The sequence below is a fragment of the Thamnophis sirtalis genome, unplaced genomic scaffold (assembly GCF_051295495.1).
Source record: "Thamnophis sirtalis isolate CommonGarterSnake01/CBP01778 unplaced genomic scaffold, rThaSir2_p1.2 scaffold_6, whole genome shotgun sequence".
Taxonomy (NCBI): Eukaryota; Metazoa; Chordata; class Lepidosauria; order Squamata; family Natricidae; genus Thamnophis; species Thamnophis sirtalis.
Window position 1 is genome coordinate 79,681,923 of NW_028261386.1, and position 17,975 is coordinate 79,699,897.

At 44.8% G+C, this 17,975-nt stretch overlaps 2 protein-coding genes across 4 annotated transcripts in view; both read right to left on the minus strand.

Moving 5' to 3' along the window:
• Nucleotides 1–17,975, minus strand: part of TIAM2 (TIAM Rac1 associated GEF 2) — a 227,818-nt gene that overhangs the window by 173,625 nt on the left and 36,218 nt on the right. The gene's annotated exons all lie outside the window — the stretch shown is intronic.
• SCAF8 (SR-related CTD associated factor 8) overlaps nucleotides 1–17,975 on the minus strand; it is a 192,827-nt gene that overhangs the window by 91,154 nt on the left and 83,698 nt on the right. The window contains exon 21 of one of the 3 annotated variants that reach the window (XM_087718257.1): nucleotides 813–3,043. The exons of the other annotated variants lie outside the window; for them this stretch is intronic. The gene's annotated coding sequence lies outside the window, so the exon portion shown is untranslated. Of the gene's footprint in view, nucleotides 1–812; nucleotides 3,044–17,975 lie in introns of those variants that run through there. 3 annotated transcript variants of the gene reach the window in all.

Below are 17,975 nucleotides of genomic sequence, written 5' to 3' on the forward strand. Positions count from 1 at the left end.
ACCCAATTTTATGACCTTTTTGCCACCGTTATTAAGTGAATCATAGTAGTTGTGAGTAACACAGTTAAGTGAAACTAGCTCCTCCGTTGACTTTGCTTTTCAGAAGCTTGCAAAAAGTGATCACATGACCCTAGGACACGGCAACTGTTATAAATATGAGTTGGTTGCCAAGTCTCTGAATTTTGATCACATGACCCTGGGGGTGCTGCAATGGTCATAAGTGTGAAAAACAGTCCTAAATCACCTTTTCAGTGCCATTGTGACTTTAAACAGTCACTAAATGAACTGTTGTAAGTCAAAGACTACCTGTATTCAATGTTGATGTTCAATTTTATCTCAATCACAGAAGGCAAATTGCAGGGCTGTTGGCTAATCAAACTTATAAAACGTTTTTATTTCTAATTTTTTGAACTCTCATGTAATTGGAGATTTAGTCAGTGAATAGGTTCTGTTTGAGGAAAATGTGTCCATTCCTGATTATATTTTTACTAAAGATGTCAGTAATCAGCAAATAGTTTAATAAACACTGCTGTACATCACACAGGTTAGGATTCCACTATTTTAACCATGAAAGATAATAGTTCATTATAACAGATATAGAATTTACCATGAGGAAATCTGGGCTTCCAGCTATATTATACAATTTTATACCATATTACAGGGAATCTATAGTCTCTTTGTGAGTGAGACAATTTTTATGCCACGTTTGGATTATTCTATAAATAGGCAACTATTCAATGAAAAGTGGGAAAAGTAATTGAAAACAGTTATTGGGAATGGCTTAATATTCAAATATCATCAGACACTTCAGACTGAAAAATGTAAACTTATTTAATTTTCTTTTCTTAATGTTCTATTTAGCCACAAAGAATTATTCATCAGATGGACAATATTATAACTGCATGACTGCACAAGCATAACTTGGCAAATTCAAATTACACTTAAGAAATGCCTTGTGTTAAATAACATGAACACAATTAGAAATCATATACTAGAAAATAACACCCCGGTGTATAAAGACAGGCACACATTTGTAATGATTTTCTCAGCTAAAAACATTATTCATATATTCACTTTCTCCTAAGAATATTCATTGCTCCAAACATTTCTTCAATAATGTCTCATAGGAGTCTGTTGAGTTCTGCTGAGCCATTATTTTTTTCTTTAATAGATCGAAACAGCTTAATTCACCCATTAGGGGAAAATACATAGACCTCAATATAATAAAATACCACTATCAAAATCAATTCAAGTGTGGCTATTTTTTTAAAAAATGGTAATTGATTCTAATAAAGCCTTTGTCCTATTACAGCACATAGAGACAATTTGTAGGATCAAGGATGATCTTGTGTTGTGTTTGAAAGATGCACACAAATCAAGAGCCATAAATAGGCTCTTGATAGGAACCAGAGCAATAGAATTATCAGAGGAACAGCATTATGGATGGTGGTGGTAGCTGGAACATGGGTACGTGCAAATACAACTCGCTGTTCAAAAGGTCAGCTTTGATATTGACCATATAGCTGTGTACTAATTTCTACGTTTTTTAAATAAAAAATGCAATAGAATGTTGATTTTCACTGTGTTCATTGCTATGCTGTTGCTTATTATTACTGTAATGGCAAGGTACCTAAATCAGTAGGTTTTATGCAACGCTTCCCAAACTGCTGCCCTCAAAATCGGCTAGAATTACAATCCGCTGCTAGCATCACGAATAGTCGAGTTGCGGATTTTGTGGTTGCCATCTCAACAAATAGAAAGAGCATCAGATCAGACAAGGTTAGGGTTAAGGTATTATCATGGTACAGTGAGGAGGTCAAACTGTACGATTTATAGTCTTACCAGATGAATAAACTGATGACAAAAATAGGACTCTGCATCTATTTTTTTTTTATTGTTACACAAGTCCAAAGCTCTTGTCACCATGCAAGTACAGCATAAGGGGAATGGTTTTGCTGAAGTTTCCACGATCATAAGCGACAACATTTTGAATAACTGTCCAATTACTTCTCGAAGAAAAGAAACTTAAGAGAGACAGAAGCTTCCTGCATGTGGCGCATAACCACATTGCTTTTTTTCCTCTCTAAAGCTGATCAGTAAACCAGGTCTACATGTTTGAACCTGGAATGTAGATAAAGCTTTGAGCTTACTGAGGTCATTTTTTAAGGTGTCCACTGGGTGCCTTTTAAAATGAATTCATTATGACATTTCATTTCATCATCAATCACTTCTATTTGAACCTCACTTTTTTCAATGTTAACAAAAAGTCAAAAAGTTGATTGAGGACAAGTACTGGCTTTGCAATTTAATTTCATATTCTTCTAAAATTCTGAAGGCTTTGGGATCAAGAATCTATCTCAATCCTTCTTCAAGACTTTCTGTGTAACAGATTAAGTGCTTATGGACATATATACTCAAAGATTGCAGAGCATGTAATTTGACACTGACCACTTGCTGATGGAAATGGCTAGAACCAAGGGCATATCCTTAATGCAGGATCTATACAGTGACTGCACATATGGTGTTACATCAAATGGAACTTCTTAGCGACACATTTCAAAATGTCTAATCCAAAAGCAAAACCACTAAATATTTTTCTTGCAACCTGTCCTTTGATTAATAACATTAGAAGATATGGGTTTAGTTATAATTTACAGTCCAGTGTTATCTTCTGATCCTGCAGAAGAGCCTTTCTCTCTACTGGATGCAAAAACTTTCATTTGAACAAATAATCCTCAAAAACATAGGAAAAAAGAGTATTCTTTTAAAAAAAAACTCACGGAGTTTATTGCTTTCAATTTATAAAATTAAGCCTGCTCCAGACAGGTAATACTAGTAGATATGTTCTCTATTTTTTTTAAAGAATCAGAATGTGTGTTTTGGCACACATTGCCTCCTCAATATGCAAGGCCAGGTTCCTTCCTTCTAATACTTCATAATCAAGATGCGATGTGGTGCCCATTAGAACACTGAAGTACTTCTCATTTAAGTCTGCCGAGCCCAGCATACGGTAAAGTTGCCACAACCTCCTTCATCATATTTCCTGTTGACAAAAGGAATAATTACTAGTCGACACAGGACATATGGTTTGACTTTAAAAAAAAATCAATTCCCAAAATACAGAGACACTAACATTGAAAGAACAATTTAGAGTACCTTTGAATTCACATTCAACATTCTTTCAGCATCTTCCTAGAAAACCATGAACTTTGATGATGATTATAATAACCTTTCGTTCCACAGTGGTTAAGGAAATCACTGCAGCTGTTAAATTAGTAACACGGTTGTTATATGAATCTGCCTTCTCCATTGACTTTGCTTGTCAGAAGGTCGCAAAAGATGATCACATGATCCTGGGACACTGCAACCGTCATAAGTATGAATCAGTTGCCAAGCGTCTAAATTTTGATCACGTGGCCATGGGAATGCTGCAGTGGTTGGTTCTGGATCCCGGTGCAACCGATATGGTGCAACGGGGCCCGGTGTCCACCACATGAACACGTGCAGCGCACGCACACGCAGCACACACATGTGTTCTTACCTCTTGCGACACCTCTGCGACGTTCCAGCTGCTTGGCGGAGCATTGCGCAGGCGCTGTGAGCGCTCCGGGCACGTGCGCATAAGTGCTGAAGAGCTCAAATACAGGTAAAGTGCTCGGGCAGGCAGGTGGGCCCTCCAGAGCACCAGAACGAAACGGTAAATGGTGCTCCAGGCAGGCACCGGTATACGCCCTTACCGGGGCGTATTGCCTGCAACCCACCACTGGAATGCTGCAACGGTTATAAATATGAAAAACAGTCAGGTCACTTTGTTCAGTGCCATTGTAACTTTGGTCACTAAACGAACTGTTGTAAGTCAAGGGCTACCTGTGTAAGGCATTCACTTTTTTGATTTTACCCATAGAATTCATGTGAAAATAAAATAATCTCAACACTGAACAAAATAAATTAATTATGCATTTCATTGGCTTCAAATAAGAAATTTGTGGGGAATGTGACTGTGAAGTCATGTAAGATACATACATTACAGTAGTCCAACTTTAATTCTAGTTGCAATTCTTCAATAATAGAAGCCTATATACGTTACTTTAAAGCATGATTGTCCAAGTGTTGGACTTGCCTGGGTTGCACTGAGTGAAGAGGAATTGTCTTGGGTCGCATATAAAACTATATAATATAGTTAATGTATATATAAATAACAAACTTCATTTTAAATATATTTTTATTAACTTGTGAGGCTGTATTATTAGCTGTCCAGGGCTGTGAGTTGGACATAACTGCTTTGAAGTGTGAATTACCGTATTTTTCGGACTATAAGATGCACCGGAGTATGAGGCTCACCATGATTTTGAAGAGGTAAATAAAAAAAAGTTTTTGCACTCTGCAGAACTCCCAAACCCTCTGCACATCTCATTTTTCAAAAAAAAAAAAAAAAAAGGCATGCAGAGCTTTGGGAGGCTTATAGAGTGCTACTGGGAGCTGGGGGGGGGGAACGAGCAAAATGTGCCCCGTTTTTTGCAAAAATGGGCCATTTGTGGGGGGAAGGACACACAGGGTTTGGGAGGCTTATAGAGAGCTCCTGGGGGGGGGGTGATGTCCCGTTTTTTCTCATTTTTGTCCTTCACAGCCCCCAGGAGAACTTTGCAAGCCTCCCAAACCCTCTGCATGTCCATTTTGGCAAAGCGGGCAGGGTTTCGGTAGGCAAAAAATGCTGTATTCAGTGTATAAGATGCACCCAGATTTTCACTCTCTTTTTGGGGTGAAAAAGGTATGTCGTATACTCCAAAAATATGGTACTGACCTTAATTCCAGGCAGTTTCAAAACTACAGTCTAAATCATTCAAATATATGCTTACTTGAGAAGAAAGTCAGTAAGTATTGATTCAGCATGTTAAGGCTCAATGAGTGAATAAAAATCTGCTTATCAGACTAATGCAATCATGGTTGAGACTTGTCAATCAGAGTTAGTAATTTCTCTGCACTAAAGCACTATAGCTGAAATATCAGAAGTTACAGTACGATACATTTTACATAACAAACTGAAGTGTAGGAAAAAAATTTCCTAGATTCCTTTTCAAATTGGCAAAGTGCTAAAATGCTCATTCAAAGAATGGAAAATTTAAAGTAAACTTGTTGAAATGCATTGAACACTCACTATGAATTACATATGCAAATGTGATAAATTGTGAATGCATTTATTTGACGTTGCCCATACAAACCACAAGACAGGTCATGATTGCAAGATTTCTCTTCCTACAGAACAATTTAAGAATAATTATTTAGTAAGGGCATAACAAGGTGCAACTTTGAAAATATTAAAATGGATTAAAACTGCAAGATTAATCCTATGCACATATAGGCCATTGACTTAGAAAAGCTGTACTTTGATTCTCTGAACAGTCTTTTCATCCTATGCCCTTGTATAAAACATGATGGAATCATGCTTGAGCATTACAATTTAGTATACACAGTCGGGTGGGTTGCTGGGGGTTTGCGAGAACCTCTAGCTAAGATTCTGTGCAGTTTGGAAAACCCCCAAATCCCACTCCTGGCTGGCCCCGTCCATCCCTCCGCTCCCCTTCCCAGAGTCTCCACGCAGCCCATTTTGGATGCAGGTAAGTGGATGGCATGAGCGGAGGCTCGGGGAGGGAGAAAAACGGGCCTACTGGAAGTTTGGGAAGGCCAGAAGTGGGCCCGTTTTTGCCCTCCCAGAGGCTCCCAGGAAGGGCAAAAATGCCCCAAAACACACCATGGTGCAGGCGGCTGACTAGGCTACACCCACCATGGCCACACATCCCAGCAATCAGGCAAAGAACCCCTTGTTAAAATATTTGAAGCCCACTGGCTATACAAGTGGAAATGCAAAAAGAGAAGTCTTGTTGCTTGGACTTATCAGAGGAACAATAGTAAAATAGCAAGATCACCATCACAGCAAGATAGTACAGGATTTTCAGTTAGAAGTGTTGAAACATAGCAAAGCAGGGGAAATCTCTGAGCAAAGAGAGCTAAGGATGAAATAAATGGCCCTGTTATATGTATCTGTTTAAAGGCCTACGGAAGAGTGTTTAAACATAAATCAAAAAAATGAAGTCAGTAAGGCTGGAGACGTAATGGGTTTATGCAGATAATCAACACAGATGTCATGAAAATATTATTTTCAACATTTTTGCATCCATTCCACATCCATTCTCAACATTTCCCCAGCAGATGACAAGTTAAAAAAAACCACTGCAGCACTGTTTAGAACCTCAAGTGAAAATAGTTCACTGACCATTTCTGGCGATTTCATACTAAATACACTGATTTTCATAACATTGCTCTCATCACATAAATCAAGGGTCTGCAAACGTTTTGGATCAGGTTTGAGAATGCACGATGGATGCTGTAATTGCTACGAGGGCTTCCTCGTTTAAAAATATCTGAGCGCAACAGTTAAAAAACAAAAACAATTAACTTATGGAATGTTGAGAGATCGAAGAAGCAGCTTCACATCAGAGGTAGTATTCAGCAGGTTCTAACCAGTTTTGGAGAACCGGTAGCGGAAATTTTGACTAGTTCAGAGAACCGGTAAATACCACCTTTGACTGGCCACACACCCATCTATTCTCTGCCTCCTGAGTCCCAGCTGATCAGGAAGAAATGGCGATTTTGCAGTAACCGTCCCCTGGAGTGGGGAATTAATGGAGATTTTACGGTATCCTTCCCCTTCCATGCCCACCAAATCACGCCCACCAAGCCATACCCACAGAACTGATAGTAAAAATTTTGAACCCCACCACTGCTCCACATGTTTATGTGGCTTTGGAATTCCCATAGTGAATCCACCTCTGAAGATGAAATTAAAATTTGTATCTTTCTGAAATTACCAAACTGCTATTGTTCAGGCAACAAAGCATTCTAGCTCAATAAATATTGCAGTCATGACTATTGTGGGTTTCTTACTGAAACACATTCACAATTGAGAGGTTCTTAATGCTCTCTGAGCTTGGTTGTTTTCTTGCAGACATTTTATTAGCCAAACTAGATTGATCGTTGTCTTACCTGAATGGTTGTTCTCTAGGCGCTGCGGGAGTGTCCAAGCACGGGTTAACATCAACTTGCTGCCCAAGGACTGAGTTTAATATTTTGTAGCTCCGCCTCCTGCTCTCCTGAGAGGCTCAGTTTCAAAAAACGAAAGAGAGTCCAAAAAGGTCGTAGATGGAGATGAAGAATGTCCCACACTGGTGTACAGAACCCCGCGGGCACTCAAATGGGCGGGTTTGGACACTCCCGCAGCGCCTAGAGAATGACCATTCAGGTAAGCCAAAGGTCATTCTCCTAGGCGCTGCTTGGAGTGTCCAAGCATGGGACATGCCAAAGCTATGCCGTCCCGGGGAGGGAAGAAGAATTGTCCAAGCCCACGGGAGTTGCAATGACTTGCTGCAGAACTCTTCTCCCAAAGGAAGGCTCAGCGGAGGCAAAGACATCAAGTCTGTAGTTCTTGATGAATGGAGAAGGACTGGACCACGTAGCGGCTCAACATATCTCCTCAATGGAAACCTGCGTGGCCCACGCAGCCGAAGTTGCGGTGCTCCTCGGATAGTGCACTGTGATGCGAGAAGGAACCAGCCTGACCTGCTGTTCATAGGCTATCTTGATGCAAGCTCATATCCAGCATCCTATGGTGGAAGAGGTGACTTTCCTGCCCATAGAGACTGGTTGGAAGAATACAAAGAACCCCTCCGATTTGCGGAAGGGAGCTGTCCATTTGGTGTAAATATGGACTGCTCGATGAACATCAAGTTTATGCCACTGTCGCTCTCTTGGATCCCTGGGCCCCGGGCATAAGTCTGGGAGAACAATTTCCTATGGAAAACACTGTTTACTTTTGGCACAAAGGCCGGGTCCTATCTGAGGACAACTCTGTCCGCATGCACAATGCAAAGATCACCCCTGACCGAGAGGGCGGCCAACTCGGATATCCTGCGAGCCAAGGTGATGGCAATCAGAAAGGCCATTCTGAGGGTCAGATGTCAGAGACCAACAGTCCGAAGCGATTCAAAGGGGGGTGCGGACAGAGCTTGTAACACGATCAACAAATCCCAGGTTGAGTACCTGTGGATGACAGGAGGACAGAGATTAGTAGCTCCCTTGAGGAAGCTACGGACCTGCGGGTGTCTGGTAAGTGGCAATTGAGAGTCTGTGGACAGGATGGTGGTCAGAGCCACAGTCTGATGCCTGAGGGTGTTAGGGGCGAGGCCTTTGTCCAAACTCTCCTGCAGGAAGTCCAAGATCTGCGGAATGGTGGCAGAAGAGGCCACAATCTGACGAGTGTCACACCAGCGAGAGAAGGAAGCCCAAGTAGCTTCATAGATTCTGATAGTGGAGTGCTGCCTGGAGGCCTGGATGGTACGGATGACTTTGTCGGAGAACCTGCTGAGTCTCAGGATGTACCCCTCAAGTGCCAGATGGCCAGCTGCAGCCATTGGGGCTCCGGATGACGAACGGCCCCCTGGCTGAGGGAGATCTGACCCTGAGGTATGTGCCAAGGTTGATTGACAGACAAACTGACCAGATCGGCGAACCAGGACCTCCTGGGCCAGTGGGGTGCTACAAACAGTACTTCCGCCCTCTCTGACAGGATCTTCCTGATCACCAGGGGAATCAGAGGAAGAGGCAGAAACGCGTACAAGAGCCCTGGTGGCCATGGTGACTGAAGACCGTCCGTCCCTTCCACCCCGAGGCAACGGAACCTGGTGAAGTACCGGGGAAGCTGGCTCAAGTCGCAAACAAGTCAACCTGCGGGCGGCCGAACCTCCGCGCCAGCTGGAGGAATAAGGCTGGATGAAGACGCCATTCTGAGCTCTGGATGGTGGTCCTGCTCAACCAGTCTGCCATCACGTTGTCCTCCCCCGAAATATGGTCTGCCCGGAGGGAGGTCAGGAACCTTTCTGCCCAGCGGCCTAGCGCCTCCACTTCTGACATCAGGGCCAGAGGCTGCCCTGATGGTTGATATGCACCTTTGTGGCGATGTTGTCTGTTAGGATCAGCACGTTGTGGCCCTCGATCTGACTGCAGAAATGGCGCATGGCTAGCCTGGCGGCCCGGAGCTCCAGCCAGTTGATGCTGTGGGCGAGCTCCACCTGCGACCACTGGCCCTGGACCACCTGAGTCTGGAGGTGAGCATCCCAGCCGAAGAGTCTGGTGTCCGTCGTTATGACCAGGCGCTCCGGTTCCTTGAAGCAGCAGCCCTTCAGAAGAGCGTCCGTTTGCCACCACCTGAGGGATCCTAGAACCTTCGGAGGTAGACGCACTCTCCTCTTGGAGTTGCTGGCCTTGTGCCCCTGGAGCGGCAGCAGAAACCATTGGAGCTCTCGCGTATGCAGTCGTGCCCACGGAACCACTGAGATGCACAACACAAGTTTCCCCAGCAGCTGGGAGAGGGAAACTACCGATGCTGACCCCACTGACCGGATGGACCTCACCAGAGACCTGATGCTGTCTATTCTCTCTTGCGTGAGGAAGACCTTGCAATAACTGGAGTCGATTACCATGCTGAGGTGTTGAATTCTGCAGGTGGGGGTCAGACGGCTCTTGGCAAGGTTGACCGAGAACCCGTGTAGTTGGAGGACTCGGATGGTGGTGTCCAGGTCTCTCTGGGCCTGCCCCCTGGACGACAAGTGTATGAGGATGCCATCCAGGTAGCATTCCAGTCTTACCGGGATAGATAGTAGATGTGCAACAATTGTGGCTAGCTGCTTGGTGAAGGTCCGAGGGGCCGATGATAGCCCGAAGGGGAGGGCCCTGTACTGGAAGTGCTGGTTGGCAAACTGGAACCTCAGGAACCTGCGATGCACTGGGTGGATCGGAACATGCAGATACGCCTCCTTCAGATCTATCGAGGTCAAGAGGTCGTCCTGCCTGACGCAGCCTAGGATGGTCTGAAGGGACTGCATCTTGAAGCGCTTGTATGCCAGATGCTTGTTGAGCTTCTTGAGGTCCAGTATTGCCCTTACCCCCCCCCCCCCGAGAATTTGGGAACCAGAAACAGGATGGAGTAGAAACCCCTGCCGTCCTGGCCCTCGGGAACTTTCCCTATAGCCGCTATCTCTAACAAGTGATCTATCTCCGCCCTCATGAGCTGGAACTTGTGGGCCGACCTGGGAGTGGGCCAATGGACAAAGGTCCTTGGAGGGAAGGAAAGGAATTCCAGGGTCAAGCCGTGACGGACCGTGTTCAGAATTCAGGTGTCCGTTGTGGTCTCCTCCCACTGGTTGGCGTAAAGCTGGAGATGGCCGCCAATGGGAGGATCCCGCTGATGGTCACTTTGACTTCCGGAAGGGACGGTTGGAATACCCCCCCCCCAAGGAATGGTTTGCGGAAGTCCTGCTGTCTGTTCCTATCTCTGTAGGAGGATTTGTCCTGGTAACGGTCCTGGGACTGAGGATAGGACCGATTGTTCCCCCTACCCCCGAGGAGGTGGAAGGCTCAGGGCTTCAAAAGGAACTGTGGCAAAAGGGCTGTCCCTTGCGGTCTGGCTTCTTGGTGACAGGGGGCAGAACCTTGCGCTTGTCCTTGGACTCCTTTAGAAAGGGGTCCAAGGCCTATCCGAACAATTTTCCTCCCTTAAATGGAGCGGAAGCTAGTTTCCACTTGGCTTTCACGTCCGCCTGCCAGTGGCGAACTTCAGTGGTGAAGTTATGTTGGAGGCAAGTGCTCTAAAAGAGAACCTGGTGGCGGCAAGGAAGGCGTCGGCAGAATATTCTACGGCCGCTATGATTTTATTAACGTCCTGCCTAGCTCTGGTATCACCCGCTGGGAGGCTGGCCAACAACTTACATAACCAGAACAGAGCCGTTCTACCAAAATATGAGGAGAATGCCGAAGCCTTCATGGTCCATGGCGTGGCCTGATGCGGCTTATAGGAGACAGACTCTGCCCTCTTGTCTTCCGCCTTTAAGCCCTCCAGTAAATCAGCTGGAAGGGCAGAAATAGACATGAGGGAGACAATGGGGTCATCTACCTGGGGAAGCTTAAGCAACTCCTCCAGAGGGGCCTCCATGAAATAGAGCTTCTTGTCTGTACCACTAGGATTGGCCATGGTGCCCTGCTGGACCCATTGATGCTGAATGATGTCTAAAAACAGCTGAGGAGCTGGGACCAGATCCAGAGGAGGGGAAGCCTCCTTGAAAAGTCCTGCACCTGGGTCCTGGGGCCCAATGGTGTCCTTGGTACCCTGAGCTGAAGACGCCTTCTCAGCTGGCGCTGGTAGACCCATTTGGGGTGCCACCTCCCTAACCTTGGTTAGGATAGCCCTAAACATGGAGGGGTTGAAGAGACCCGAAGAGGCAGGCGCCTCAGGGGTGGAATTCTGGATTGAAGCCAGAAAAATTTGAATTTGAATTTATTGTATTTCTATGCTGCCCTTTTCCCCAAGGGGACTCAGGGTGGCTCACAATCCAAGTCAAGGGGGGGGGGGGTACAAATAAGGAATAAAAAAAAGATGAACAGAACAATACACAATTTAAAAGCACACAACAACCATACCATTCGAGGGGGGACAGAAGCTCATTAGCCCCAGGCCTGTCGGAACAGCCAGGTTTTAAGGGCTTTGCGGAAGGCCTGGAGGGTGGTGAGGGTTTGAATCTCCACGGGGAGCTCGTTCCAGAGGGCCGGAGCAGCCACAGAGAAGGCCCTCCTCCAGGTGGTCGCCAGTCGGCATTGGCCAGCGGATGGAATTCGGAGGAGGCCTAATCTGTGGGATCTGATCGGTCTATTGGAGGTAATTGGCAGCAGGCGGTCTCTCAAGTACCCAGGTCCAATACCATGAAGGGCTTTATAAGTGACGACTAGGGCCTTGAAGCATATCCAAAGACCAATAGGCAGCCAGTGCAGCTCACGGAGGATAGGTGTAACGTGGGTGAACCGAGGTGCACCCACAATCGCTCGCGTGGCTGCATTCTGGACAAGCTGAAGTCTCCGAATGCTCTTCAAGGACTGCCCTATGTAGAGCACATTGCAGTAGTCCAGTCTTGAGGTCACAAGGGCACAAGTGACTGTTGTGAGGGCCTCCCGGTTCAGGTAGGGACGCAACTGGTGCACCAGGCGAACCTGGGCAAATGCCCCCCTGGTCACAGCCGACAAGGGGTGTTCAAAAGTCAGCTGTGGGTCCAGGAGGACTCCCAAATTGCGAACCCTGTCTGAGGGCGTACTGTTTGACCCCCCAGCCTGAGAGATGAAAAACTTGGCCAATTAGTGGGAGGGAAACACACCAGCCACTCGGTCTTATCCGGATTGAGTGCAAGTTTGTTAACCTCCATCCAGACCCTAACAGCCTCGAGGCACTGGCACATCACGTCAACCGCTTCACTGAGTTGGCACGGGGTGGACAGATACAGCTGTGTATCGTCCGCATACTGATGGTATTTTATCCCGTTCCGTCGAATGATCTCACCCAGTGGCTTCATGTAGATATTAAACAGGAGGGGGGACAGGACCGAACCCTGCAGCACCCCATAATTCAGGGGCCTAGGGGTCGATCTCTGCCCTCCGACCAACACTGACTGCGACCTGTCCGAGAGGTAAGGGGAGAACCACCGTAGGACAGTGCCTCCCACCCCCACCTCCCGCAGTCGTCGCAGAAGGATACCATGGTCGATGGTATCGAAGGCCGCTGAGAGGTCAAGGAGCACTAGGATGGAGGCATGACCTCCATCCCTGGCTCTCCAGAGATCATCGGTCAGCGCGACCAAAGCGGTTTCCGTGCTGTAGCCAGGCCTAAATCCCGACTGGAAGGGATCTAGATAATCGGTTTCCTCCAAGGACTGCCAGAGCTGAAAGGCCACCACTTTCTCAACAACCTTCCCCACAAAGGGGAGGCTGGAGACTGGACAATAGTTATTTAAAACGGCTGGATCCAAAGATGGCTTCTTCAGAAGGGGTCTCACCGCCGCCGCCTTTAAAGCGGGGGGAAAGAACCCCTCCCGAAGAGAGGCGGTAACAACCGCCTGGATCCAGCCCCGTGTCACCTCCCTGCTGTTAGCAACCAGCCAGGAGGGGCACGGGTCCAGCACACATGTGGAGGCACTTACGGCTCCCATGGCCTTGTCCACTTCCTCAGGGGTAACAACTTGAAAATCAATCCAGCGATGTCGAACCAGATTCTCCCCTGGTGCCTCGGCTGGCTCTGCGCAATTAGAGTCCAGGTCCGTCCGAAGCCGAGCAACTTTATCCGCGAGAAATTGGACGTATTCCTCAGCTCTGCCTTGCAAAGGATCGCTCGTATCCCTCCTGTTCAGGAGGGAATGGGTTATCCTGAACAAGGTGGCTGGGCGCGACTCAGCGGAAGCTATCAGAGAGGCAATATGTGTTCTTTTTGTCGTCCTAATTGCCCGAAGGTAGACTCTGATGCTGGATGTTAAAAGTGCTCAGTCTGACTCGGACTTACTGGATCTCCAGCGGTCCTCTAGGTGTCTCTTTTGGCGCTTCATCTCCCGGAGTTCCTCGGTAAACCAAGGAGCCCTCCTGGATCCACTGCCTCGGATCGGCCGTAAAGGCGCAATCCGGTTAAGAGCCTCTGACGCTGCTGAATTCCAGGCAGCAACCAGAGTCTCCGCCGGACTGCGGGCGAGGGTATCAGGAACAACGCCAAGCTCCGTCTGAAAGCCCAAAGGGTCCATAAGGCGCCTGGGGTGGAACCACCTAATCGGTTCCTCCTCCCTACAGTGGGGGTTTGGTCTCCGAAAGTCAAGCCTTAGTAGGTAGTGGTCCGACCATGACAGGGGTAAGATCTCACTACGCCTCAAACCCAGATCACAACTCCACTGCTCCGAGAGGAATACGAGGTCGAGCGTGTGACCTGCCGAGTGAGTCGGGCCCCGAATTACTTGGGCCAAGCCTATGGCTGTCATGGAAGTCATGAACTCTTGCGCTCCATCAGAGTGTTCGCCGAGCGAAGGCAAATTGAAGTCCCCCAGAACCACAAGCCTGGAAAAACCCCGCAGCCGCTTGGAACAGTCCAGTGGAGAGGAGAGCCTGCCTGGCAACCCAAAACTAGGCCCTTGCATTAAGTGCTCTCCGCGGCGATCTGCAAGTGAGTACAGGCAGCGCGGTAATGGTCAGAGCCTCAGAGAAAAAGCATGCCAAATTGGATTCAAAATGGCGGCCGCAACATGTCCGCGCGCCTGGAGCGACACCAGGGGAAGCTGGAGAGCCTAATGCTCCGCACTGGGGACCCTACCTCCCTATCCGTCCCTGGGCTCGTTAGCAGCAGCTAACGAGCCTCCCCATGGCAACCAGGAGCCTTTACAATAGAGAAAGGCAGCCTCGCTCCAGGAAGCCTGCCTCACACCAAACAGCTGATTTTAAAGTGAGCGAAAAGCCGAATTAGAACGGAGGAGAAATTAAAGGGGAAAACAGAAGGTCTAAGCTAACTAACCACAGTAAAAATAAAATTCTAGGAGCTACACTACACTGACTAGGGGAACCAGCTTGCTGCACAAGGGCTGGATCTCCCCAAAATGCGTCTTGTAGAGCGACTGAGTTTTTTGAAACTGAGCCTCTCAGGAGAGCAGGTGGCAGAGCTACAAAAATATTAAACTCAGTCCTTGGGCAGCAAGCTGATGTTAACCCGTGCTTGGACACTCCAAGCAGCGCCTAGGAGTAAACCTCATCATACCCTGATGTTATTACAATATCAGCCTATGATGATAGTTTGGGTAATGAAATGTCTGCAAGAAAACAACCAAGCTCAGAGACTACCAAGGAACCTTATATCAACCCTGAGCTACAAATATTCTCCTTTATTAGTGCATTCACAATTCTCTAAGTCGCTACGAACATTAGTTGGCTCAGACGCCACCAAGTAAGTTTTCAGGGAAGCATGCTTATAGACAGCAGTAAGAAATAACTCCAAAAGGACATTATTTGCATGTTGAGAGTCCACAGTTCCATCTAGGAGACTGTCTGTTAAGAAGGCATTAAAAAGAAGGAATAACAAAAGGATCCCTTTCAGCCAGATGGCTGGGCAAGATGGACCAACTGGCTTCCGTGGTACAAAAGGAAAGACTGATTAAGAAATCAGCCACATTTCTTGTTATTAGAGGGACTCTAGAATAATGCATCTGATTCCTTAAAACAGACTGTTGATATGTTTTAAGAAGAGGTCTTCTTTCAGTCAGTTACATCATTTGTTCTCTGGGTAATTAAATTATACTGTCAGCATAAGCAAAGAGGCTCTATTAAATTTAATTACACTGCTGGGCATAAGCAAAAGAAACCCTATACTGCCAGAACCCAAGGTATCTGGTATATAGAAAATCTTCCTCTGTGTGGTTCCTAGGCTATGGAATACTCTCTTACCCACTTTCCCCTTGATTTTTTGTGGAAATTGACCATATAGTGCTTTTCCTTGCCAGCATTCTCTTCTTCTTTATGTTACATTACTTCAATATTCATGTCTTGCTTCCTGCACATTTTGTAAGCTCAAGTTTTTACCTTGCATCAATGCTTGTTCTTGGCTGCTTTTTATGCAATTAGTCAATACATGCTTTTCCTCTTCAACAGTTGGTTTGACTTGAAGTAAACCTCTGTTCCAATTCTGCAGGACAGATATAGGCTATCCATATTACTAAGGGGATGTAATGCATAGTGAATAGTCATTAGCTTTCTTGTTTTTTGAGGCCAAACTGTTCAGTTTTGCTTGTGTCAAGTTAACAATTCTAGCAGTATATCATGTGACATGAATGGCCTGGGTATTGATGGCTTTGATGGTGTGTTCAGAATTCAACTTTGTCTTTATCAGCTTTCTCACTCTTTGGATGGATTATTTTATTAATCATATTTTTATCTTGTCCATGCTTGATGTTATTCAACTATAAAATGTGCAGACACTTGTAAACTTCATATTAATAGATGGTTTGGCCATTCAACATTTTAATTCTATTGCTATTGTGATTTAAGTTTAACCCTAGTTCATTGCTGTTGTAGAACATTTCTCTTGGCCAAATTCTATTGCTATAACTGTGCTAAAAATTATTACACTATTTGCAACCATCAATCCTGCCTTCTGCTATGTCATTATTTTTTTCTCTAAATGTTATATATTTTTATTCACGCCAAATGTTTCTAAACACTTGATGATCCAACTCTATAGTTAATCAAACAATTGTTTAAATAATTAATCCAGACCATATGTAAATTGTTTTGGAATTTTACAAATTTGATAAAAACCATTTTATCAAGCAGAGGTTGATTTTTCCTTTTATTTCCTTTCTGTTCTGTTCTAATAGAACACGGGTATCAAATTCACCGCGTCACATTGTTGTCACACGACATATCACGGTGTTTTTTCTCTTCACGCAGCTGGGGTAGCCATGGCCTGTGCATGATAAATCTAGCCTGCGGGCTGCCAGTTTGACAGCCCTGTACTAGAAGAATGTTATAATCTTAAATTATTTTCAATATGTCTGAGAGTAATTTAAATATTGACACATGTATGTTATTTGCTATACTTTCTTGATGTTATTATCCCTTTTGCTGGGACTTTTTGACTCAAATAGGCTTTTCCAGTTATTAATCAGCTGCTGATGTCTTCTTTATATAATATTTCATTAAACTGTTTAGCTACAATTGTATCTAAGCTTGTTAGATGTTTGAGCATTGAGTCATGCAATGAATCATTTCCATTTTTTAATCCTTTTTCCTTGATTTTTAACCATTTTTGCAATTCTTATTAGTACTTCCATTTGATTTTTATTAAATTCATCCTCAAATTCTCTTATTCACTCAGAATTTTTATTATACAGGTAGTCCTCGAGTTACGACCACAATTGAGACCAAAATTTATGTTGCTAAGTGAAACATTTGTTAAGTGAGTGCGCCCCATTTTACTACTTTTCTTGTCAGTTACGTTAATAACATGGTTGTTAAGTGAATCTGGATTTCCCATTGATTTTGCTTATCAGAAGATTGTAAAAGGACACTGCAATCGTCATAAATACGAACCAGTTGCCAAGCATCTGAATTTTGATCATGTGACCCTGGGGATGCTGCAGTTGCCGTAAGTGTGAAAACGGTCATAAGTCACTTTTTTCAGTGTAACTTTAAACAGTCACTAAATGAACTGTTATAAGTCGAGGACTACATGTAGTCTTTTTGAGTTTCCCATAGATCTTTCCAAAACTGGGTTGTTTCTTTTTTGTTTGATTTTTCATTTTCAGAATTTCTATGGCCGTTTATACTTTGGTACAATTGAGTCTGGTCTGATAGAAATAGCTGACTTTTTAAACAAAATTGGATGATTTGTGTCTCACAGTGTTTAATTTTACTGACCATTGCTGTTATTTGTTACGCTATGATTTCCAAATCTTCAATTTTTCTGGTATTAACTGGGAGGTGTGTGTGTATTAGTTCATAGATTGTCTGGCTGTCCTGGCTCTATTGTTATTACTTCTTCTAAGTTATCATTTCTATAGTTTGTATCAGCTTTTTCATTTATAATATGGCAATATAGCTAAGTTTCTTCCTATATTCTAATATTGTTTTTGAGTCTTCTATTTAAAACAATTTTTCTGAATATTTTTCAGTTCTGCATCCCTTAGTATTTTATTTCTGGTAACGAATCTTCTCAAGTTTCCTAATCATTGTTCAGTGATATTTGAGTTTGGATAAATTCTTCCTAATGCTCAGTCATTTTAAGTATCCCAATTTTTCAGTTCTGATTTATAGTAGCAGGCCATAATGGTGCAGTTTTCAATGGGTATGTTTGTTTTCCCTGTAGTTGTTCTTCCAGTAATCCTACATGGTTAAGTCTTGGTTGCCCACCCATAGTTCCTAAATCTCATGGCCTACAGATGTCCTGGAACTCTAACATCTGACATGGTTCATGATGCCCCGGGTAGCAACAATTCAGTAAATGATTCTTTTTCTATTTTCCCACATATTAAATGGGTTGATGGAAACACTTAGTCTGGCTCTTCTGCTAAGACCTGAGGGGA